At 34.0% G+C, this 27,172-nt stretch overlaps 2 long non-coding RNA genes across 2 annotated transcripts; both read right to left on the reverse strand.

Moving 5' to 3' along the window:
- Positions 1–13,090: 13,090 nt before the first annotated feature.
- LOC128191822 (uncharacterized) lies at positions 13,091–16,135 on the reverse strand. The gene is made up of 2 exons (XR_008244462.1): positions 15,655–16,135; positions 13,091–13,390 (listed from the first exon to the last, which is right to left on the reverse strand). It is a non-coding gene; the product is annotated as an uncharacterized LOC128191822 (long non-coding RNA).
- Positions 16,136–20,480: 4,345 nt separating this feature from the next.
- LOC128191823 (uncharacterized) lies at positions 20,481–26,451 on the reverse strand. The gene is made up of 2 exons (XR_008244463.1): positions 26,160–26,451; positions 20,481–20,780 (listed from the first exon to the last, which is right to left on the reverse strand). It is a non-coding gene; the product is annotated as an uncharacterized LOC128191823 (long non-coding RNA).
- Between the last annotated feature and the right edge of the window lie 721 nt (positions 26,452–27,172).

Below are 27,172 nucleotides of genomic sequence, written 5' to 3' on the forward strand. Positions count from 1 at the left end.
GGAATAAACATTTCTAATGCATTATTGAAGCAAAGTTGTAAAGAAATTAATTTTGAATCCTTCTATAGTATTCAATTTAATGTTTTCGCAATTTATAGTCAGTTTTTGCAGAAACAAATGTTGTCAGTTGGGTCCATTTTTGTGGGGGTGCGCACGTTTATGAGGTTATGAAAGGGCTTCTTGTAATGCACAAACTGATACATGTAGCGCGCAAAAATAATTCCACATAAAATTCCCAAATGTTTTATACATATGTACATTTTCATTTCATATAGATAAACCTCTTTGACCATATTTTTGTTGTTTGTTTCATTACTGTGCCCCTGTCTATATTAAGATGCATTACGAGACTCAGGTAACCGATCGATAGGAGAGTCGCTAGCTGTATTCAGGCCGTAGCCTAGACGACAGTGCATGTGCTTGTAGAGCTGGACGCACACGATTAACGCCCCAGTGTGTTACTGTAACAGAGACATTTTGAATTGTTTCAGTACTGGAAGATGTGTTAATAAAATGGTTCCAATGCATGTTAATTAAACTCAACTTTTCTAAATACGTATACACGGCCGTCATATAAAGCACAATGTGTATTACTGACATGACAAATGGACGCTGGCAATTCAAACGAACGCGGGATTGCTCCCGATAGAACAATTCTTTTAAAGCAAAAAAAAAAAATACTGATTTGCGATGGATATAATATAATTATCATCGTGGAGATGATTTTAAAAAGTGAACTTAATCTTCGTATACGATAATATTTGAATCCAAAGCCGCTAGTTTTAAGTTACGGTAATTAGGGATATTAATTATGACTTGCCCCGCGTTTCAGGTTTTTTACTTGCAAAACATCTACAAACGAAAATACCAAACAACCTTCAGCAGCAACTTATAAATTATTTATTCCATACACAATTCTAAAGAGGTAATTAAATAAATTTTATAAATGCTTTATACTTGTATTCGCTATCTTCCATGGAAAAAAGTGGCATGGAAAAAATGTTGTTCAATGTTCATCAAATCGAAAATAATTAACAAACTGTATATTGATAGATTGACATATCAACAAACATTCAGACCCGCAATGTGTTTTCTTACAAGTTCTATAAAACGTAGACTCAATGACTGAATTCTTTACCGTTTTCCGTCTGGGTTATTTTGAATCACGTGTGTACGTTATGTGTTGCCATATAGATGAACACTTTAATTAAGTGTTTAATTTTTGACAGAAATTGTGTACATGCAGAGCAATGCAATGCTAGGACAATAAAATTCCAACAATGTATATGGTGAGGCCGGTCAGACTGATACTGGTTCTGCTTGTTCTACAAATAGCGAATGTAAGACGAAGTATTTGGGTGTTATATTTTAAACAAATATAAATATTGCTTTCTTAAAAGCTTGCATTACTCAACAAAGTATTTTATTGAAATCATATTCTTAGTTACCTTAGCTGCATACATGTATTATACCGCTCGGTCTGTATCCCGCAAAAATTGACTACCATCCGAAATTTTTCATACAAGGTCTACAGACTTGCAGCTAACATTACCTTTAAAAATACATTTTAGAATTTGCGGCTGTTTCTAAATTAATTAAAAAGACGCGCAGAGTCAAGTGGTAATATGTCGTTTGATATGGGATTTATGACGTCTATTTATATTGTTATCATTAAATTTATTTCATTATTTCAAGCTTGTGGGTGGAATGAAATCAGTTTCACATGTTATATGACATAAAGATGTCCTCTCCCCACTTTTTCTCGAAGCAACTATTTTTATAAAATTTACATTAAAAAATTGAATTATCATGGAGTTCCGCCCCCCCCCCCCCCCCCCCCCCATTTTGGTAGCATGTAAAAATGATGGTATGAAAATCATGAAATTATGAGTGAAATTTTGAAAATTTTAGAAAATTAAAAAAAATAATTTTTTTTTGCTTGTCAAGATTTGTTGGATGAGTTTGCCCCCCCCCCCCCCCCCCCACACACCCACACTTTCAAAAACGATGCTCCGTGCTTGGAAACTACTCATTTCTTTATTCCCCTCTTTAATAAACAAAACAATCTAACAAACATAACCGATCCAGATAAATATAATTATATATCAAAAATAAACTTAAAAAACAAACTACACATTCATCCTTCACCCACAATATTGCCTTTTCGATATTTGTCATCGTTGTAGACCTGTGGAACAATCGGTTAAGTAGGTGCTTGCACGAAAAAGAACCCCTTGCTGATTTACATTTTCATTAACGCATACAAAGAAAAAATATATTTTGATTTATTTTTGAATTTCTTTTGATGTAAAAAAAAAAAAAAAAAAGAAATTTGTTCTCAGTCTCTCTTTATGCCTGTTTGTTAGCGATTAATCAAAGTTCATTTTGAATATCCTTTTGTATTTTAAAAAGGGCGATGTAAAATTTTTTCATGCAATATTTCGGATAAAGCAATGAAGAGTTGTTTCTTGAAATTTTATTAGACCATAAAATTGTAAAATGCTAACATTGAAAATTGTGCCCGATTTCTTTCTTTTTTTTAAGGTAAAACTTTATTGATTTAAAAAATGATTCTTTGAGACAAACAAATTGACATAATCAATAAGAGTTTGACAATCTCTAACTGCAGGTCTGTAGCTTTTAGTCAGAAAAAGAATCGGATGGACGACCTAGGACACATATCGTCTATCCGAATTTCTTGAAAATTGCCATTTTTTTTTTGACGCGGACGCAATACTCACCGAGACTAAATGGTTCGTATCTTAAGTTTTAAGTTTTAACTGCTTTGAAAGGTAATACTGGTTTTCTGATGATTACATGTATGAACATGAATAATTAAATAAAATGGTTAAAATTACAGTAAAATTACCGGCATCGGTCTTCTCCGTGCGCGGATCTAGAAGGGGAAGTGTTCCAGACCCCCCCCCCCCCCCCCCAGCGAAATTTCTTTCAATTACGTGTACATTATAAACTTACCAATTTGCCTCGGACATCCCTTGGCAAACTCAAATAACCGTCTGACTTTTCAACCCCCACCCCGGAAAAATTTTCTGATTCGCGCATGTTCCCTCTCCTCGAAATACAAAATTATTCCTCAAAACCCCTTGTAAAATTTCCAGGATCTCTGCATATATACTGAGAGATTCATTGGCGCTTGCGTTCGATAAAAATGCGTGTAAAACGTTTGCCAATGGTCTTTTTACCTTCGTACCGGGCATAACCACAGTCCAACTCTGAATAAAATGCGGCGAATCAAACTAGAGAAAACGCGTGTTAAGATCTGTATTTGCTTATAAACATGTAGTATCATCGTGCAAAATGCACTGTTCAATTATAATTTTTTTTTTACTTTACTTGTAAAATTCAACATCTGTTTCGTTATTTCTCTCACAGTATATTTCTTACATAGTTACTTTTTTTAAATTACTGATTGACACTTTTCAGACTTTATATGTGATTTCAAAGAGACAGTGTCATTTCTCAAGGACTGTTAATCTCTTAAAACAACATTGTGCAATTATCAGATTTTCATTTCTTGGACATCAAAGACTCATTAAGTTTATTTAATTATTTTATATCTGTGAACCTTTCACTCAACTTACTTATATCATTGCCTTTCAATTGCAATTTATACTCATTGTAAAGATTCTTATAAATAGTTATGTACAATTGTCAATGCGCAGTCTGGAATACGGCGGCCAGCCCCGGCCACGTCCGACTCTCCCAGAGTCTTGAGTCCGGAGGCCACTTCTGGCCATATCCGACTTGTTTGTAACATTTCTGTCTGTTAAATTGTAATAATGTTGCCATCGTTGAGTCTCGTCCAATAATGTGGAATCCTGCATCAGTTGCCTGTTTATTTCTCTGGAACTGTATACTGGTGGACCTTCGGGAATACGGCAAACCTACCCTTTGTTTTAGCTTACGGCCCACAGCGCGCCCCAACCTTTTACCTTATACACTTTACGCCAACATTCCCTCACCCGGTTCGTACTGCACACCATCGATGCAGATCCAGACGAATTCTCTATCACCGTAAAATCTACGAGGTCACAGAAATATAATACTTTGATTCTCAGTGTTTACACATCTAATATTGTACTATGGCCAGCTATCAATTTTTTGTAATACGTCACAAGTATGACGCAGCTACGACGGAAAACCTAATTGTTGCTTGCAACGAGCTCGTCTCTAGTTATAGAAATAATTTTAAAAAATTCTACAGAACATGCACGTACACGTATTCATCGCTCAAAAGAAATATTTATCAACCGTTTTTATGTCGGAGGAAAAATGAAATTGTTACGTTCAAATGAAAATAAAAAAGACAGAAAATGTAAATGGCTTTTTGATTTTAAAACATTAAAATTGAAATCAGTATCATTACAAACGTAAATCGATTTTTCGTTATACGGCGGTTTCATTTTTCAACATTAGGGACTGTTATTATTGCATTGACACAGCATGGATCTATCGCTTATGAAGATAACCTTTTGAACAATGCGATCTGACAGCCAAAAAAACCAAAGAACTGAAACTCCCCGAGGTGGAATGACATTTTCCGGATTGTTTCATTCCGATTACAAATACAGGGGCATGCTTGATATATAGTTCACTGTTTTAATGTGTATTTGATTTTTCTTAGTTGGATATTTTAATGAGATACCCAACCATAACCACTTGAACGTGACCAAAATACAAACACTCAAAGTGACTCAATGGCAGACAAACTGAAAGGACCATGTCAATATAGTACAGCCAACTGGCTCTCTAGGTTCACTTTCTGGTAAGTTACATTAATTGTAAGCACTATCTTTAAGATAGATGGGCGAACAGAATTTAACTTTTATAGAGACTTTTGCACAAAAGAATTTAGTAGCTAACAGAATGTGTTCAATTTTTGAAATGAAACAATTTGTAAAAAAAAATTTGTGTTATTTACGCCCTTCCTGATTTGCAAACGGTTTAGCCTTTTCTTGAATTCGCCCAGATATATATATTTTATATTTTAAACTTTTTTAGAAAACTACAAGGCCAATTGCCCACCTTAGATTTTAAAAGAAAATTAAACAATATTTCATTTAAGTTTTTTTTTTATAAATTTACTTGATGGTGTTGGAAGTGGAATAAACAAATACAATAATAATGTACAAATGAAGTACTGCCCAAATTTATTTTAAGTTGAACGGCTATTTATACTAATTGAGAATTAGATTTATAAGATAAAAATTTGAACCAATGAAATTAAAGAACCATAAGCGCGCAATAAAACTTCAAATGTTAATTCGTCCTCGAATTAATATAATTGATACATATAAAATATTCAGTTATACGATTACAACTAACTATATATTACAACCATTTGCAGTCGAAAATATATTCACATTTCACGTATTGACTGGTTTAATCCCAAACAATTCACAGAAAACACTATTCACTGGCTTTCTCACTGTACACGGATTTATACGGTTTGTCTACGATTACATAAACTTCAGGTTTCCATTTGCCCTGAATTTTGTCTTTAAAACCTCTGTTTTGAATATAGATTTTGTTCTTTTTCCGATCTCCATGTCTATGCTTTCTTGCTAATTCATTTCTGTTGAGTTCTTCTCTGGCTCTGTTGTAAGCAAATAAAAGTTTCTCGGAATGTAAATCCGCCCGTCTGTCAATGTTTGTTTTCATTTGACGGTTTGGTACTTTAAAAATCCATTGGAAGGTATGGATGTCGTACATGCATCAAGAAGTAAGGGAAACTAGAGCAGAGCTCGTGGCAAAGCCCCGAGTAGGTCTTCCGTTGTTGCTGCGAGTTGAAAATATATGTTATATGGTGTCAAACGATTTTAATAACTATACTTTCAGTTCTGCTTTTGTTATAAAAACGTGTTATGATTGAAAGCCTGTATATAAAACGTGTTTTGAAAAAAGAAAGGAAGAAAATATTTTAGGAAAACTATTTGTCGAGCAGAGTTTATGTAATCGTTTCAAACATTCTTTGAAAAATGAGATGTTTAATGGCGAGTTAAATTTTCAAAGGGTAGCAAGCATTGTTATAAACAGTATGTACTCGTGATTCATGTCAGGAATTATAGTTCTTTTTTAAACTAAACCCGCCCTAAAAAACACGTAAACTTTTCTCAAAGATAACTTCTATATTAAAATATTTCTAAATTTTTGAAGACTATGTGCAAGTTTAGAATTGCGTGCTGACAAAATGTACAGACCCTAAAACGTACTACTACACCAAAAAAGCGTGCGGCCTACGTGCGAGAAACGTTTCGTGTAAACCTTTTAGAGTTTCATGTAAACCGTTCTGCGTTTCGGGCAAAGCGTGCGAGAACCGTGTGAAACGTTCATCAGATTTCATTCGGAACTCTCTGACAAGTTAATTGTTTCAAAATGGCGCCCGTGTTTTACATTACTTTAACAAAATTGAACAAATTTTTAACAAACAAAAGAAAGGTATATGTATTAAAAGACGACTAGTTACAGAGTACATTTTACGTTTTCATGCGATGTTTCAGTACTGAAACAATATTAAAATTCGCTATACATAAAAAATATTAAATACAGTTAGTGAAACATGATTTCTATTGGAACAAACCTAAATCAACTTTAACTTGCACGATCATGTTTTGATAGGCATGTATTTTTATTATTTATTTACATCGATAACTCTTACTGATAACTCTTACTGAGACCATTCGGCTGTATACAAGCAGCACACATAGCCTCGGACATCGGGTGAGACCTGCACTTGGCTGAACCTGTCAATCAAACTCTGTGTATTTGTTTTCATTGGATGGTCAGGCGTCTCTCTTTTGTCAAAAGCCAATGGAAAATGAATGACTTCAAGGTAATCGGAATCAGTATTTGATGAAGCACACAATTTAAATGATAGAAAATTTATTAATTATTTGAACAAAATTAAATGTAAACATAGAAAGGAAATAAAAAAATTAATTATTATGGGAATCTATACGCATGGTACTCAATTCAAGTAGATTATATTATGATTTTATTATTTTATGTAGTAAAATCACCCTTCCAACTGTTACTCAATTACATAACAATTGATGACCCGGGGCTATAAATGTTCTGAGCTGTGTGCGCTGAAGCGACACAAGATTCTCGGTCGCATGCGGCAATTGAATTAACACAGACTGGCCGAATAAACAAAGGGGTGGGAAAGTGAAACAAAATGTTACACATAAGAAGAAACCACCAAAAATGATTTTCGACAGATCTTGCTATCTTTTCTCCAATTAAAAAAAAATTCCAGCGCGAGCACCTGTCAGCATGGTCAGCAGGGTGGGAGGAGTGGGGGGGGGGGGGGCAGCATTGAGTTCGCTTCCACAATGAAACTACAGAAGTGATTAATATGTGAACGATAGAATCTAATCTAAAGTTGTTTAAACTCACGTGAATATTTTTTAAAATAATCATCGAATGCCTCAATTCAGGGCATTCCTTTATCGTGCTAGCACCTACCGCAATCATGGAACTTTGATTATAATTTGATTTCATGTTTAAACTACCTTGTACGCTATCGTATAAATCAATGCTTAATCAACTGTACAAGTAAAATAAATTTATCTTTTCATCTTAAACCAATATAATAGTTGAAAACATAATAAAATATAGTTGTGTCCGTGTAAAATATGAAACATAAACGCGTCATAAGGTACATGTAGAAGAACACGAACCGACCGCGGATCACTTATCCACTCGCGCCGGATCTCCACAGCCATGTGCGAGGGATGATCATCATTTAAAGGTTTAATATTTGAAGGGGGGTTATTTAAAACATTAATTGTACAGTTTTTAAAGTACTTTACGTAAAGAAACCAACCATTAGTTTATGTCTAACGATTTTTCCGATTTGGAGTAATATCTTTCATTAATATTCATTTACACTCAAATATTTAATTAAATATTTATACAAGTAGGACAAACTTTTATAACATAAAATTAAAACAGTTCTTGTATATACGGCTATATTAACTCAAACACGTCCATATGCATGTAAGTGTAAGTCGCGGTGTGCGAATCTTGTGTATTAAATAACCGCTTACCGCTAGGTAATGCAGCCGTGGCTGATCTCCTCGGCCGTGGGCGAAGAATAGATTACGTAAAGGTACAACGCACAGAAACGCACAGCTCAGAACCAAGGAAGATTTGAAAAGTTTGCAGTATAATGACCTTACTCTATCAAATAGAAGTTATATATCTATAATTGATCTATGTCTATTATTGCTTTAGAGAATGACATTGCTTTTATTAATTAAATGAACTATTTCTTACTTGACATCCAATCGTTTAATCCACAAAAGATTTTGTGTAATCAAAACTAAAACAATTCTTGAGTTTGCGGCTAAATAAACGACGCAACTCTTGTGTATTAGATAACCGCTGACCGCTAGGTAGTCCAGCCGCGAGCATGGTAACCGATTTTCTCGGCCGCGGGCAAGGGAGAGCTTACGTAATGGTAAACACACACACGTGCAGCTCTGATTCAAGGTAGATTTTAAATGCATGGAGTTAATAACTAAAATGTAATGCATAGAGTTTTTTAATTCCATATTCTGTGGTTTACTAGAAAAGAAAAAGAATGTTTTGTTTTCCAATTGCCGTTTTTAATGATTGTGCACTATAAGAACTTAAAAACAATGACTTTAACTCCTAAAGGAAAAGCTTATACTCCAACAACAACAAAAAATTCTTATGAATTAATGCCTTCTGTATAAACCAGCATACTTTCTGCGGCAACTTTATGCCAGTTGTACGCACAAAGACTTTCGCTAACTTGTCAAATGAAAACAGGTACATGTCAACATGTAAAGCTTTTTACACTCATACTACACAAATCACTTACAAAATAACATTGTTACGACCTTTATGAGATCCCAACAAACAACTTTTCCAGCGAAAGCCATATCGAAATCCTAACCGTTTTTGAGTTATTAAGCTAAAACTTTTAGGGGCTATTGGCCCTTAATTTAAGGGGCCAGCCCTTTTTTATTGGTGTTAAATGAAAGCCCTTGATATTCTGCACAACTTTTATTCTACATGTTTTAACAAAATATTTTTCATTAAAAAGATATGAAGGAAAATATGTCTAAATTTTTGCACTTTTTGGAATCCTGCTTTTTGACCCCTTACCTTTTCCTAAATAAAAAACGTAATCTAAAAATAAAAACTAATGTGCACCACTACAATGTCTCTGCTATTCAAATTCGTTCGATTCCCATTCCCTGCTATCATAGTCTCGGAGCCTTTGTCTGGAAACCAAAGGCCCTAAAAAATTTTAAAAGGGGAATAACTCGTTACCGGAAAGGGAATTCTAACTTTTATGAATTGATGAAGATAGTGTTTTGTAAAGTCCATTAGCCCTGAAAATTTGAGCAAAAACCGTTTACAAATGAGCACGATATGAAGCCTCAAAGTTCGCGTCTAGGAAGAAAAAAAAAAAAAAAAAAAAAAAAAAACTAGAGCAAAGCTCGTTGCAAAGCAACGAGTGGGTTTTCCGCTAATGTCGAAAGCAACGCTAGAAGTACGTCTAAGAAGCAGAGTTCTTTATCTAGTAACAAAGAAACCTAAGTACAAAAAGATAAAAAAAAAATCGAATGATTCTTGGTACAACTTAACATAATCCGAATGTTTTTAAGTACGACTTAACCAAAAACCCTTAACCATTTCAAGAACGACTTAACAAAAAAAAAAACAATGTGTTTAAGTACGACTTAACAAATTTGACTTCATTTTAGGAACAAGTTTACTTAGTCTGGTACCCTTCCCACAATTCCGTTCGCGCACTCTCTACATTGTTGTAGAGAGTGCGCGAACGGAATTGTGGGAAGGGTACCAGACTACAAGTTTACTTTACCTTGAACTAACATCTTGTTTCTTAACCCAGAATGCAAAATTAAAATTTACGTAAAAAATCAATTTTGTTTAAAACATAATTCTGAGCAACTTTTTCTCTTCACTGCTTTTCAAAGGGTTGACCTTTCGTACTGTGTGCTTGTTGCGTCATTAATTGTCAGAAACTTATCGATGTAAAGTTTACTTTACTGTACCTCTGTGAATATTTTTTATGTAAAATTACTATGAACCAGACAACATTGAAATGGTGAACATTTCAAAGGGCCCCGCTTATGTTATTTCAGAGAATTCTGCTTTGACCTTGACCTATAACTTGAAATTTTTCCAGCTGGCATAGAACTTTTAGTTCAATTTCATTCCCCCTAACATACATGCATTTTTGTTCAATCTGACCAAGATTAAGCATATTTGGAAAATAATCTACTGTCTAAAACTAATTTTAAAAAGATCTGCTATGACCTTGGCTTCACATTGACAGGCTTGGTTCAAGGTCACTGCACGCCATTAACCAATAAACTCTGTAAAGGTAAAATATTAGCCAAATAGGGGCTAAAAGGAGAGTATATCTATGCTCTTAAAATATGGATTTTTGTGTGATCTGATATGACCTTGACTCTTCATCTACAAATATCATTCGAGGTCATTGCATATATTTTGATCAAAGGCATCATGTGGGTGAAGTATGAGGCTGAATGGAGCAAAGGGAGAGAAGATATACTCCGGACAAGGATTTTTAAAAATATAATTCTGCTATGACCTTCACAGTTTCTTTTCACTGAAAATAGGTTCAAGGTCACTACACACCCTTTCACCCTTTACTCAAACGCTCTGCTTATGTGAAGTCTGAGCCAAATAGGGGTTAGTAGAAATGATATATGCTCTCAAAAAAGGATTTTTGCATGATCCGATATGATCTTCACCCGTTACCTAGAAATTTCATGCAAGGTCACTGCACATCGTTTAACCATTGAGACACTCTGTGAGTATTAGCCAGATTGGACCAAAGGGAAAAAAGATATGCCCCAGACAAGGATTTTATATATATAATTCTGCTATGACCTTAACCTTGTACCTAAAAACATGGTTCAAGGTCACTGCACATCCTTCAACCAAAGGAACCCTGTGGATGAGGTATGAGCCAGATTGGGCCAAGGGGAGAGAAGCTATGCTCCTGTCAAGCCATTTCGGATGGACAGACGGACAAATTGATCACTAGAAGGCGCCCGCATAAACATGCCATTTTATCTAATTTAAAATAGTATCCATGCTATCTGCCCATGGTGAATAGTCATCAAAACCATTCATCAGCAAAATTTGATTTCCCTCCTTTTTAAGGTAGTATGGGACATAGATCTGTCGATATTAATGTGGATTAAAGTACTATATAATTGAAAAATTTTCACTGGTTTAGAATTTTCAAATTTTACAATATTTAACCAAAAAATAGCTTTTAAAAATATTTGAAAAGGTAAAAATTGTAAAAACCCCAGCGGGATTCGAACTCATGACTTACAGGTTCCTAGTAACCCTCTAACCCACTGTGCTAAGGAGTTAGGTGACTATTTTTGAAAAATAACTACATGTACTTATATAATTACACTTTATTTTATTGTTTATTTCGATAAACAATACGTCACAACATGGAAGTGTCCCATATCACCTTAAACTCGGAACACCTCTGACCTAATAAGATCGCCGCATTAAATACAAAGTTTGATTTAACTCTAATTTGTTTATCATCAAGAAATTCTGCATCGCTGACAAATAAAGTTTTCTTCTGTATAATGAAATACCAATTAACTGACTATTTGGACAATAGCAAGTTTATTGTCCCACTCCACAGCAACTATTTCCCTTGGCTTTGCCTCATTAAATAGTTGCTGTCTTTGGGGACAATAAACTTGCTATTGTCCTCATACCCAGTAAATACTAAATAGGCATATAATATCCCATCCACCTACATTTCATGTTATATAACCTCCCGTTTGTAACCTTCAATTTCACTGTAAAGTCAACATATCTGTCATAGCCGCAAGTTTCACAATTTATTTCTGCTTCTCATGTACTTAAAATTAGGGGCCTTAATATTGCTTACCAATTCCAACAAGAGACATCCCTCTAACTATTGATAATCATTAAAATTCATTTCATGAATCTACGCAACAATGATAAACCTTCAAGTACAGTCACTCTCAATTTTACAAAAATATTGACGGTACTTTATCCGAAACTGTTCCTTGTACCTTTAACTCAGTACACTAACATTTTTATGAAAAGACTAAGAAAGCTAATGCAATTCTGAGAAAAAGAATACCACATATTGCCAATTCCATTGAGGTTTAATAAAAATATGGCCATTTAAGTGAACCCACCATTTCCAATTTCCTTTAGTAAACACAGATTTACAGGGTTCTCCATAGTAAAACATCTTTACCTGACCTTTTAGAGGTCAACTTTTGTTCAACCACCTTTAAAAAGAAACCTTATTCAATACAACATATGCCTACATGATATAATCATGATAAAAGCTTCACATCACTTAGAAATACCCTTACATGTATACCCCCCACCCCCCAATCTTTTGATTTTCATAAAAAGTCATGGTTTGAAATGTTTTACCTAATTTTATGAAACGTGTGGCAATTTCCTTGAGTAATTTCTCACACATATTTGAAAACAATCATCAATGATTCTAAAATTTGATCTTTATTTGTTTATTGTATGATTTGTACCATTTTAATTAACAAATAGACAGCTGTCCTGCTTGTGATTTCTTGTTTTCATGAAAAAAGTAAGCTAACAATCATATTTAGTGAATATCTAATCTATTCTGATTTCTAGTCTCCTTCTAACCATGCTAAAACAGTAAGTTACAACCTACAAGTTAGACATCTGCCTTAAATTAAAATTAAATTCAAACACACCCAGGTAGCTGGAGACAGATCGAGTTGATTTCCATGAAAAATTTTCAAGTTTGACATGTTTTTCTACTTTTTTTTTATGCATATATACCTTAGAAAGGTAGAAATAGGTTGTTTCTTGTTCATTTCAAAAGTAATTATCATAGCAGATGTTATTTCAAAGTCAAATGTACATTTACATATCCTACATGTAATCTTAATGCAGACAATTAAATAGAGGGGGGGGGGGATTTTTCAATTATGTAAACACATCTAAATATCTTTATGAAATAAAAAATAAAGGAAACATAATTGCATACTTTTATTGAAAAACAAATTTTCACAGCAATTATGAATTTCTTTATAAACAGCCTTAATTTTGTTTTCATAATTTCTTATCAAACACAAACCACAACATGGCATGATGCTTTCTTCAAGTTCCATTATTGTTCATGCATTATCGGATTTAATTTGAATTACCGGTAAATAGTCTGTAGAACACAAGGAATATGCATGTGGATAGAGGTGACAGGTTAATCTCAGGAGCTGACCCACAAGAATCAACAGGTACCGGTAAAAGCAATGTGGTAACAAGAGTCTGTTTTGAGCTGAAATAAAAAAAATAATAATTAGCTGTGTTTACATACATGTACTAGTAATAGCTGTGTTTATATTAACATATGCATAGTATATCTGGAAAAAATACACTGACCATGCAGTGTAATAGGTATGACATATCCCAATACATGACATAACATTTAGGCAGTACAAGATCAAAAATTTGCATATCAAGTCATAATATAATATTAAAAAATTTTCATAGGTATAAACACTTATCAAATTGAGAGAGAGAGAGAGTTTGAGAGAGAGAGAGTTTATTACCATACTTGTAGTGCAACAGTCAATATTTCAATTCGTAAATTACAAACGAATATTACCCACCGAACAGCGTCAAAGTACATGTACTGGTATTAGCTTCTGGTATACCATTTTTTATCAATTCTACTGTGTTTTTTTTTTTGGCAAATAAATTAGCGAGGGTTTTTGCTTATTTTCTTATAAATCACATGTTTTAAAAACAATACTATGTGTAATAAGCATAAAACATGTATGAGTAAACTTAATGAAGAATTTTTAATAGATTATTTTTCACAGAATGTGGTACATTACATGTATGTCAATCTTTATAAAACTAGCGTATATTTCGTGCGCCATAAATTGCAAGTTTTTTGTAAATATCATTTACTTGCATGATAGGTATATATGGTCTAACCAAAATTTTCTTCATAAAGCTACAGCTGTATGTACCACATATATGTTTTGTCACAAGTATACATTTTTTAAAAAAATACCCAAATTCCAACAGTTTAAATAAACTCAACTCATTCTCTGATAAGTTCATTGTGTTTTGTGCGTGCATATCTTATTTGTCTGCTGCAACAGCAGCCAATCAGCGGTAAGCTGAATCCACAAAAAGAAAGTTTGTGTTTTAGGACCGGGTAAATTGTTTATGCGACACTGTCAAGAAAACCACACCAAATAATAACAAGAAACATAAATATTCACTTATATGTATTGTGTTGTAAAGTAAAAGTTTTTAACACTTATTGCATCTTGCAAAACATGTGATGACCCTTAATCATCTGTCATATATCTGATATACAAGTATATGTAAAAGATGGGAGAAATAACGACGGAACAAACTGGGATTCGAACCTGGCCCTCTGAATCTCTAGTCAAGTGCTCTACCAACTGAGCTACATGTATCTGGCACCGGTATTCAAACCAGTCTGACCGTCACATTCCTTCCCCTTAAATGATCTTCACCCTCGAAGATCAACCCTGGCAGGAGTTAACCTGTTAGTTCCAGGGGTTGGTCACAACACCAATATTGTAACAGGATGGGAGAAATAATGAAGGACCAAACCGGGATTTGAACCTGGGCCCCCTGAATCTCTAGTCAGGTGCTCTACCAACTGAGCTATCTGGCACTGGTATTCAAACCGGTCTGATCATCACATATATATAGAATTATTTTAAACAATGTTGTTCAATAAAAAATAACACGCGCAACCTTCAGTTTTTGTCTGTAATTAATCAATATTGGCGTGCGATCAGTTCTCGCCGAGTACCATTTCTCACCAGTGCATTCACTGCATTGTTACGTCATTTTATCAACACATAAAATTATATACGAAAATATGATGTAACAGTGCACCAGCGAGAAATGGTCCTCGGCGAGAACTGCTCGCAGGCCAGTACTGCCAGTAGTCAGATTAAAAAAAGAGAATAAAAAATTACATTTAAAACATTAACAAGGACAATTTAAGTACACATCATAACTGCTAAACAAGAAAAATTATGTGAACTGGTAGAATAGTACGCATAGTTCTAACTTGTAACCTACATGTACAAGTACATGTACCGGGTACCCGTTGGTCTGCTAAACCTTTCTAATGATACAATGATTGGCATCATAAAGATATTAAAGTCATGTTTTAACTCTGAAGTCTGAAGTATACAATTTTATTTACTTGAAGTTATGTCTACAGGATATTCATGACTACATTTGGAGTCTTCTGCACAAGAATATATGATATGTTTCTAATTAGACCCTGCTTTGAATTTTGAGTTGAAAATTCACAATCGGTTATTTTTTTAAATAGATAAATTCAGTTACCCTTTCCAGTCCCCCATGAACCTCGAGCGAGTCTAAACATCCATGAAACATGTAAAAATTACACGTTATAGTAAACAAACACCCACACCATAACAAAAACAAACAGTGTGCACGTACTTACATGTACATCTAAACTATATACTAAATTTTAACTTTAACTTTTTTAAACTTTAAAAGGAGTAAAAGCCTCACCTTCTTCAGTAACATCCACATAAATCACACACTTTAATGTCCATCTTTTCTCCTTTATTACTCGTAGCTTATCAACGGCTGATCGTCGACAGAAGTGTGGCTGTCAGAATTTCCTCGTAAACGATTCACACGAGAAAAATATCCTCCTTAAACAAATATGTAGTATTGTTCCCTGTGCATGTTCATATGTTTCACAGTAAATTGAAAATGCATTTGTACATCGAAAGAATACACAACTTCTCTTCTGCATTACGGCTCTCTCTTTTCTACAATGCCGTTCGTTACTGTTTACATTCGGCGCGCGCGCGGGGGTTACAAACAGGGGCGCCCCGACAAATAGTTGCACATAGAACGTTAAAATAATGTGTGTTCATTGAATTCATAAATGATATAGATGAAAAAAATGAAATTGAATCACAACTATTTATCTAAGACGCAACACAACGTAATGCAGTAAATGTCTGGGCCTTAAAGTGGCATTTGTTCGCTTGTGTGTCTATGTAGACAAATTAACTCGTTCATGTAACGTTACGATTCACACATATTTGTTTTATGAAATTTGAAAAAAATAGGGCACAGAACTTTTTAAATTTGATACCAAATGACATCATTTAATATATTAACAATAACTGAATTATTTTTTTTTCATAAAATGATAACGATTTTTGCTATTAGAAAAATACGTGTATGAGCTGCTGACCCCTAATTACAGGGGCCAGCCCTTTCTTCTTAATTTTAAATGAAAGCTCTCATTATTCTAAACAACTTTTGTTCTATATGTATTAACAAATTATTTTTAGTTTAAAGGTTATTATACAAAAAGCAACAAAATTTCAGACCCCCCAAAACCTTAAACTTTACCGGCAAATAACTTAAAAACTAAAAAACAATTTTCCACAATTTTCATGCCAGCAAAACTATAAAATGTTACCAACAATCCTGCTAAATTTCATGCAACTATCTTTTGTAGTTCCCGAGATCAACTCTGGACAAAAGACCCCCCAATTTTCAATTAAAGGGCAATAACTCATAACCGGAAGTGAATTTTAAAAATTTGAAAAAAACGTCCCCAGATATTAATATTGTCTACATACCCTGAAAGTTTCATAACAATCAGACAACAAATGTACGAGAAATGGCCTACACAAAATTTGCGGATAAAAAAAAAAAATAACTAGAGCAAAGCTCGTTGCAAAGCAACGAGTGGGTTTTCCGCTAATGTCGAAAGCAACGCTAGAAGTACGTCTAAGAAGCAGAGTTCTTTATCTAGTAACAAAGAAACCTAAGTACAAAAAGATAAAAAAAAATCGAATGATTCTTGGTACAACTTAACATAATCCGAATGTTTTTAAGTACGACTTAACCAAAAACCCTTAACCATTTCAAGAACGACTTAACAAAAAAAACAATGTGTTTAAGTACGACTTAACAAATTTGACTTCATTTTAGGAACAAGTTTACTTAGTCTGGTACCCTTCCCACAATTCCATTCGCGCACTCTCTACATTGTAGAGAGTGCGCGAACGGAATTGTGGGAAGGGTACCCTTCGCGCACTCTCTACATTGTAGAGAGTGCGCGAACGGAATTGTGGGAAGGGTTCCAGACTACAAGTTTACTTTACCTTGAACTAACATCTTTTTTCTTAACCCAGAATGCAAAATTAAAATTTACGTAAAAAATCAATTTTGTTTAAAACATAATTCTGAGCAACTTTTTCTTTTCACTGCTTTTCAAAGGGTTGACCTTTCATACTGTGTGCTCGTTGCGTCATTAATTGTCAGAAACTTATCGATGTAAAGTTTACTTTACTGTACCTCTGTGAATATTTTTTATTAAAATTACTATGAACCAGACAACATTGAAATGGTGAACATTTCAAAGGGCCCCGCTTATGTTATTTCAGAGAATTCTGCTTTGACCTTGACCTATAACTTGAAATTTTTCCAGCTGGCATAGAACTTTTAGTTCAATTTCATTCCCCCTAACATACATGCATTTTTGTTCAATCTGACCAAGATTAAGCATATTTGGAAAATAATCTACTGTCTAAAACTAATTTTAAAAAGATCTGCTATGACCTTGGCTTCACATTGACAGACTTGGTTCAAGGTCACTGCACGCCATTAACCAATTAACTCTGTAAAGGTAAAATATTAGCCAAATAGGGGCTAAAAGGAGAGTATATCTATGCTCTTAAAATATGGATTTTTGTGTGATCTGATATGACCTTGACTCTTCATCTACAAATATCATTCGAGGTCATTGCATATATTTTGATCAAAGGCATCATGTGGGTGAAGTATGAGGCTGAATGGAGCAAAGGGAGAGAAGATATACTCCGGACAAGGATTTTTAAAAATATAATTCTGCTATGACCTTCACAGTTTCTTTTCACTGAAAATAGGTTCAAGGTCACTACACACCCTTTCACCCTTTACTCAAACGCTCTGCTTATGTGAAGTCTGAGCCAAATAGGGGTTAGTAGAAATTATATATGCTCTCAAAAAAGGATTTTTGCATGATCCGATATGATCTTCACCCGTTACCTAGAAATTTCATGCAAGGTCACTGCACATCGTTTAACCATTGAGACACTCTGTGAGTATTAGCCAGATTGGACCAAAGGGAAAAAAGTTATGCCCCAGACAAGGATTTTATATATATAATTCTGCTATGACCTTAACCTTGTACCTAAAAACATGGTTCAAGGTCACTGCACATCCTTCAACCAAAGGAACCCTGTGGATGAGGTATGAGCCAGATTGGGCCAAGGGGAGAGAAGCTATGCTCCTGTCAAGCCATCTCGGATGGACAGACGGACAAATTGATCAATAGAAGGCGCCCGCATAAACATGCCATTTTATCTAATTTAAAATAGTATCCATGCTATCTGCCCATGGTGAATAGTCATCAAAACCATTCATCAGCAAAATTTGATTTCCCTCCTTTTTAAGGTAGTATGGGACATAGATCTGTCAATATTAATGTGGATTAAAGTACTATATAATTGAAAAATTTTCACTGGTTTAGAATTTTCAAATTTTACAAGATTTAACCAAAAAATAGCTTTTAAAAATATTTGAAAAGGTAAAAATTGTAAAAACCCCAGCGGGATTCGAACTCATGATTTACAGGTTCCTAGTAACCCTCTAACCCACTGTGCTAAGGAGTTAAGTGACCATTTTTGAAAAGAAACTACATGTACTTATATAATTACACTTTATTTTATTGTTTATTTCGATAAACAATACGTCACAACATGGAAGTGTCCCATATCACCTTAAACTCGGAACACCTCTTAATTAATAAGATCGCCGCATTAAATACAAAGTTTGATTTAACTCTAATTTGTTTATCATCAAGAAATTCTGCATCGCTGACAAATAAAGTTTTCTTCTGTATAATGAAATACCAATTAACTGACTATTCGGACAATAGCAAGTTTATTGTCCCACTCCACAGCAACTATTTCCCTTGGCTTTGCCTCATTAAATAGTTGCTGTCTTTGGGGACAATAAACTTGTTATTGTCCTCATACCCAGTAAATACTAAATAGGCATATAATATCCCATCCACCTACATTTCATGTTATATAACCTCCCGTTTGTAACCTTCAATTTCACTGTAAAGTCAACATATCTGTCATAGCCGCAAGTTTCACAATTTATTTCTGCTTCTCATGTACTTAAAATTAGGGGCCTTAATATTGCTTACCAATTCCAACAAGAGACATCCCTCTAACTATTGATAATCATTAAAATTCATTTCATGAATCTACGCAACAATGATAAACCTTCAAGTACAGTCACTCTCAATTTTACAAAAATATTGACGGTACTTTATCCGAAACTGTTCCTTGTACCTTTAACTTAGTACACTAACATTTTTATGAAAAGACTAAGAAAGCTAATGCAATTCTGAGAAAAAGAATACCACATATTGCCAATTCCATTGAGGTTTAATAAAAATATGGCCATTTAAGTGAACCCACCATTTCCAATTTCCTTTAGTAAACACATATTTACAGGGTTCTCCATAGTAAAACATCTTTACCTGACCTTTTAGAGGTCAACTTTTGTTCAACCACCTTTAAAAAGAAACCTTATTCAATACAACATACATCTACATGATATAATCATGATAAAAGCTTCACATCACTTAGAAATACCCTTACATGTATACCCCCCACCCCCCAATCTTTTGATTTTCATAAAAAGTCATGGTTTGAAATGTTTTACCTAATTTTATGAAACGTGTGGCAATTTCCTTGAGTAATTTCTCACACATATTTGAAAACAATAATCAATGATTCTAAAATTTGATCTTTATTTGTTTATTGTATGATTTGTACCATTTTAATTAACAAATAGACAGCTGTCCTGCTTGTGATTTCTTGTTTTCATGAAAAAAGTAAGCTAACAATCATATTTAGTGAATATCTAATCTATTCTGATTTCTAGTCTCCTTCTAACCATGCTAAAACAGTAAGTTACAACCTACAAGTTAGACATCTGCCTTTAATTAAAATTAAATTCAAACACACCCAGGTAGCTGGAGACAGATCGAGTTGATTTCCATGAAAAATTTTCAAGTTTGACATGTTTTTCTAGTTTTTTTTATGCATATATACCTTAGAAAGGTAGAAATATGTTGTTTCTTGTTCATTTCAAAAGTAATTATCATAGCAGATGTTATTTCAAAGTCAAATGTACATTTACATATCCTACATGTAATCTTAATGCAGACAATTAAATAGAGGGGGGGGGGGGGTTTCAATTATGTAAACACATCTAAATATCTTTATGAAATAAAAAATGAAGGAAACATAATTGCATACTTTTATTGAAAAACAAATTTTCACAGCAATTATGAATTTCTTTATAAACAGCCTTAATTTTGTTTTCATAATTTCTTATCAAACACAAACCACAACATGGCATGATGCTTTCTTCAAGTTCCATTATTGTTCATGCATTATCGGATTTAATTTGAATTACCGGTAAATAGTCTGTAGAACACAAGGAATATGCATGTGGATAGAGGTGACAGGTTAATCTCAGGAGCTGACCCACAAGAATCAACAGGTACCGGTAAAAGCCATGTGGTAACAAGAGTCTGTTTTGAGCTGAAATAAAAAAAAAATAATTAGCTGTGTTTACATACATGTACTAGTAATAGCTGTGTTTACATTAACATATGCATAGTATATCTGGAAAAAATACACTGACCATGCAGTGTAAAAGGTATGACATATCCCAATACATGACATAACATTTAGGCAGTACAAGATCAAAAATTTGCATATCAAGTCATAATATAATATTAAAAAATTTTCATAGGTATAAACACTTATCAAATTGAGAGAGAGAGAGTTTGAGAGAGAGAGAGAGTTTATTACCATACTTGTAGTGCAACAGTCAATATTTCAATTCGTAAATTACAAACGAATATTACCCACCGAACAGCGTCAAAGTACATGTACTGGTATTAGCTTCTGGTATACCATTTTTTATCAATTCTACTGTGTTTTTTTTTTGGCAAATAAATTTAGCGAGGGTTTTTGCTTATTTTCTTATAAATCACATGTTTTAAAAACAATACTATGTGTAATAAGCATAAACATGTATGAGTAAACTTAATGAAGAATTTTTAATAGATTATTTTTCACAGAATGTGGTACATTACATGTATGTCAATCTTTATAAAACTAGCGTATATTTCGTGCGCCATAAATTGCAAGTTTTTTGTAAATATCATTTACTTGCATGATAGGTATATATGGTCTAACCAAAATTTTCTTCATAAAGCTACAGCTGTATGTACCACATATATGTTTTGTCACAAGTATACATCTAAAAAAAAAAAAAACCCAAATTCCAACAGTTGAAATAAACTCAACTCATTCTCTGATAAGTTCATTGTGTTTTGTGCGTGCATATCTTATTTGTCTGCTGCAACAGCAGCCAATCAGCGGTAAGCTGAATCCACAAAAAGAAAGTTTGTGTTTTAGGAGCGGGTAAATTGTTTATGCGACACTGTCAAGAAAACCACACCAAATAATAACAAGAAACATAAATATTCACTTATATGTATTGTGTTGTAAAGTAAAGGTTTTTAACACTTATTGCATCTTGCAAAACATGTGATGACCCTTAATCATCTGTCATATATCTGATATACATGTATATGTAAAAGATGGGAGAAATAACGACGGAACAAAGTGGGATTCGAACCTGGCCCTCTGAATCTCTAGTCAAGTGCTCTACCAACTGAGCTACATGTATCTGGCACCGGTATTCAAACCAGTCTGACCGTCACATTCCTTCCCCCTTAAATGATCTTCACCCTCGAAGATCACCCCTGGCAGGAGTTAACCTGTTAGTTCCAGGGGTTGGTCACAACACCAATATTGTAACAGGATGGGAGAAATAATGAAGGACCAAACCGGGATTTGAACCTGGGCCCCTTGAATCTCTAGTCAGGTGTTCTACCAACTGAGCTATCTGGCACTGGTATTCAAACCGGTCTGATCATCACATATATAAAGAATTATTTTAAACAATGTTGTTCAATAAAAAATAACACTCGCAACCTTCAGTTTTTGTCTGTAATTAATCAATATTGGCGTGAGATCAGTTCTCGCCGAGTACCATTTCTCACCAGTGCATTGTTACGTCATTTTATCAACACATAAAATTATAGACGAAAATATGATTTAACAGTGCACCAGCGAGAAATGGTCCTCGGCGAGAACTGCTCGCACGCCAGTACTGCCAGTAGTCAGATTAAAAAAAGAGAATAAAAAATTACATTTAAAACATTAACAAGGACAATTTAAGTACACATCATAACTGCTAAACAAGAAAAATTATGTGAACTGGTAGAATGGTAGGCATAGTTCTAACTTGTAACCTACATGTACAAGTACATGTACCGGGTACCTGTCAACTGGTCTGCTAAACCTCTTTAATGATACAATGATCGGCATCATAAAGATATTAAAGTCATGTTTTAACTCTGAAGTCTGAAGTATACAATTTTATTTACTTGAAGTTATGTCTACAGGGTATTCATGACTACATTTGGAGTCTTCTGCACAAGAATAAATGATATGTTTCTAATTAGGCCTAGACCCTGCTTTGAATTTTGAGTTGAAAATTCAGAATCTGTTATTTTTTTAAATAGATAAATTCAGTTACCCTTTCCAGTCCCCCATGAACCTCGAGCGAGTCTAAACACCCATGAAACATGTAAAAATTACACGTTAGTAAACAAACACCCACACCATAACAAAAAAAAACATCTAACAGTGTGCACGTACTTACATGTACAGACCCTGAAACGTGCTACTACACCTCTAAAACGAACCGTACCGTTCCGTGCAAGAAACGAATCGTACCGTTCACAAAACGAAACGTACCGTTCACAAAGCGTACCGTACCGTTCACAAAACGAACCGTACCGTTCACAAAGCGAACCGTACCGTTCACAAAGCGAACCGTACCGTGCAAAAAGCGTGCAAGATAATTTATGCAAGACCCGCCTCTAGACGGACAAAAAAGCGTACCGTACCGTGCAATAAGCGTGCAACTTCCATATACGGCTTATTGACCTAATTTCTTTAGATGAGTACGGACGGAGATTATCGCTGACCAGATAAGTTCAATATTTAGCTAGATTTTTTATACGGGATAAGATAAGACATATTAAGATTTAAAACTGTTATTCTTATTAAAACAGTTACAAAAATATTTCCTTTCTTAGACCGTAATCATTTCTTTGTTTTTCGACAAAACTTGCATCGCCGATTTCTTAAACATTGTAAACTATTAACGTTCACACAATTATATTTATTAAATAATTGTATTAAATGCAAGCATTGAACGGGAAAAAGTACACGCATTCCATAAAATAACTTTCAACTTTATTTCCCGCATAGCTGGTAATGGCGTCGTGATTTCACATGAACAAAAATCACTCGCGCGAAACACGAGTACAGAAGCTGATCTTTGGTTCTATACACAACAGGTGTTATTGTCTTTCTTTGTTTTTTAACAGTTATTGTACTTTACAACTAACTCTGTATATTTGGACGCTTAAACAGGTGTACACGAGATGCCGGTATTCGCACCTTTCCACGGACACCTGTTAGCTAGGTAACACATCACAATCTGTAGTGTGTATAGTCTAAATATATCTTACTTATACTTTGTTAGTTTCATGGCTTTTTTCAATCTCTAGAAAACAAAAGAACTGTCTGTAGAAATGAACACAAACAACTACACGTAAGACTATCGGCGCGTGGATCCGTAGAACAATTCAGCGACTCTGTACATGCGGGATTTTCACATATTGACGTGCGATAAAATATCATTTACCGGGTACATTAATGTATCAAAAAAATGATTAATTACATCATAAATAGTTGAATGAGATGACAAGTACATGTAAGCACAAACACAGCTCTTTTTAAATTTATTTTCAATCTAATATCTGTGATGTGAAATAGCGTCGAAATTTTAACCGTCGAGATCAATCTATATGTACATCGTCCACTGTACATACTTTTAGTCATTTTGTTAAAATCGTTGTGAAAACCATGAGTCTAAAATAAATGAATTAAATTCATACAAATAAAAATCTAATAATTCAAAATTGTTTGCACACAATCACATGTACCCTCAAATTGAGAGAGAGAGAGAGAGAGAGAGAGAGAGAGAGAGAGAGAGAGAGAGAACTTGTGTGTTGATTATAATACTTAAATTTAAGTTTTATTACTGAACTTTATTATTTCGCATTAAGTTTCTATAGTTGGTCATTTGAGCGGGATTTTATCTCAGGACTCCACGTGCTTCGCCTGTCAATCAGTTTAAGTATAACAGTACAGGCCATGCGCCGCGTGCGACTTGGCTCCTCCTATAGGGCTAGAAGAAAATTATCGAATGAAACATTTTTGTTTTATGTTTTCTTAAATCCCTATTGAAAAGAGTGTTCCTATTATAAATTATTCAACAATAATTTCTTTCCGATTTCATGATTATAATTCAGGTACTGGTGACCAGAGTCGTTTTCCCTCGCTTTCGTATTATTTTGTTACTTGATAAATTCTTATATATTTATCACTTTTAACATTCATTTGTTGATTACCGGGTATTTTTGCGTGTCCTATTTACAACAAGTTTGTGTGTAAAAAGGTAAATAAAATATAAACAGGTTAGTCAGCATTTGTAAAACGTCAGCTAAATCGCATGCATGCAGTGAAGAGCGGACACTTGTTCAACAGAATGATAAATATCGACATTACATATATAAAAGTTATTGACTTGTTGTGTATATCCAGTTGTGTACATATCGTAAGAATGTTACATGTAAATGTATAGTTTAACGGAAAAACAGAAACTAATTGTCATATTTTGACTTTACACGCGATCTTAGTTCAGATAAGAGAAGCGATGACGGGTTACATGTAGGTATCATCTGTGTATACGAACAATTGCAGAAAATCATAGAATCAATATTTAAATGAATAAAATTCGAGTCAAAAAACTATATAACAGTTTAATTCAAGATTTTTAATCTGAAATTCATTGTTTATCTTTTCATTAATTTTACATCGTCTATTCACTAAGGCAATCGGCGATCAGCAGTAGTACTACAGTAGTACGCAATAAAGAATGATCATACGAATTATGAATAATAACAACTAGCCGAGAATCAAGACAACGATAAAGGAAACCAAAGAAATATCGGAATAAAGTCGGGGCAATTTTTTGTAGAAATTTTTAATGGATTAGAAATATTTAATGACTTCAACTCGAGTACATGTATAGAAATAAAAACTTAAGACGATTTGTAAAATTATCGACAGCTCGCTGAATTAACAAAAATATATCGGATTAAAGTCAAACAGTTCTTTTAATCTATCTTAATGATTACATTTATCTAAATTTAATACTAATAATAACAGATTGATCAAAATTAAAATTACCCCCGCTTCCCGGTTGTCACTGAGTGCACGTTTCGCGCAACGTATCAAAAACGGGGGAACGGATGGAAGTCCTGATTTTAAATAGATTGATTGAAATACTTTTGTAATATACCATGTAAATAAAGAAAAATTCTTGTCATAATTACCACCATGCTGAAGTAGATCGGGCAAAAACTAAACAAAATTATATCGAGAAAAATCAAAGCGTGCAGGCCACGCCTACCTCATTAATGAAGCGCGCAAACCGTTCACAAAGCGTGCAGCTATTTATAGCAAAGCGTACCGTGCAAGAAGCGAACCGTTCCGTTCACAAAGCGTACCGTACCGTTCACAAAGCGAACCGTACCGTTCACAAAACGAACCGTACCGTTCACAAAGCGAACCGTACCGTTCAAAAAGCGTAACGAACCGAACCGTGCAACTGGTGTAGTAGCACGTTTCAGGGTCTGTACATCTATACTATATACTAAATTTTAACCAGTTAACAAGAAACTTTAAAAGGAGTAAAAGCCTCACCTTCTTCAGTAACATCCACATAAATCACACACTTTAATGTCCATCTTTTCTCCTTTATTACTCGTAGCTTATCAACGGCTGATCGTCGACAGAAGTGTGGCTGTCAGAATTTCCTCGTAAACGATTCACACGAGAAAAATATCCTCCTTAAACAAATATGTAGTATTGTTCCCTGTGCATGTTCATATGTTTCACAGCAAATTGAAAATGCATGTATACACCGAAAGAATACACAACTTCTCTTCTGCATTATGGCTCTCTCTTTTCTACAATGCCGTTCGTTAGGCCTACTGTTTACATTCGGCGCGCGCGCGGGGGTTACATACAGGGGCGCCCCGACAAATAGTTGCACATAGAACGTTAAAATAATGTGTGTTCATTGAATTCATAAATGATATAGATGAAAAAAATGAAATTGAATCACAACTATTTATCTAAGACGCAACACAACGTAATGCAGTAAATGCCTGGGCCTTAAAGTGGCATTTGTTCGCTTGTGTGTCTATGTAGACAAATTAACTCGTTCATGTAACGTTACGATTCACACATATTTGTTTTATGAAATTTGAAAAAAATAGGGCACAGAACTTTTTAAATTTGATACCAAATGACATTATTTAATATATTAACAATAACTGAATTAATTTCTTTTCATAAAATGATAACGATTTTTGCTATTAGAAAAATACGTGTATGAGCTGCTGACCCCTAATTACAGGGGCCAGCCCTTTTTTCTTAATTTTAAATGAAAGCTCTCATTATTCTAAACAACTTTTGTTCTATATGTATTAACAAATTATTTTTAGTTTAAAGGTTATTATACAAAAAGCAACAAAATTTCAGACCCCCCAAAACCTTAAACTTTACCGGCAAATAGCTTAAAAACTAAAAAACATTTTGCCAAAATGTTCATGCCAGCAAAACTATAAAATGTTACCAACAATCCTGCTAAATTTCATGCAACTATCTTTTGTAGTTCCCGAGATCAACTCTGGACAAAAGACCCCCCAATT

Source organism: Crassostrea angulata, chromosome 7 (genome assembly GCF_025612915.1).
Source record: "Crassostrea angulata isolate pt1a10 chromosome 7, ASM2561291v2, whole genome shotgun sequence".
Taxonomy (NCBI): domain Eukaryota; kingdom Metazoa; phylum Mollusca; class Bivalvia; order Ostreida; family Ostreidae; genus Magallana; species Magallana angulata.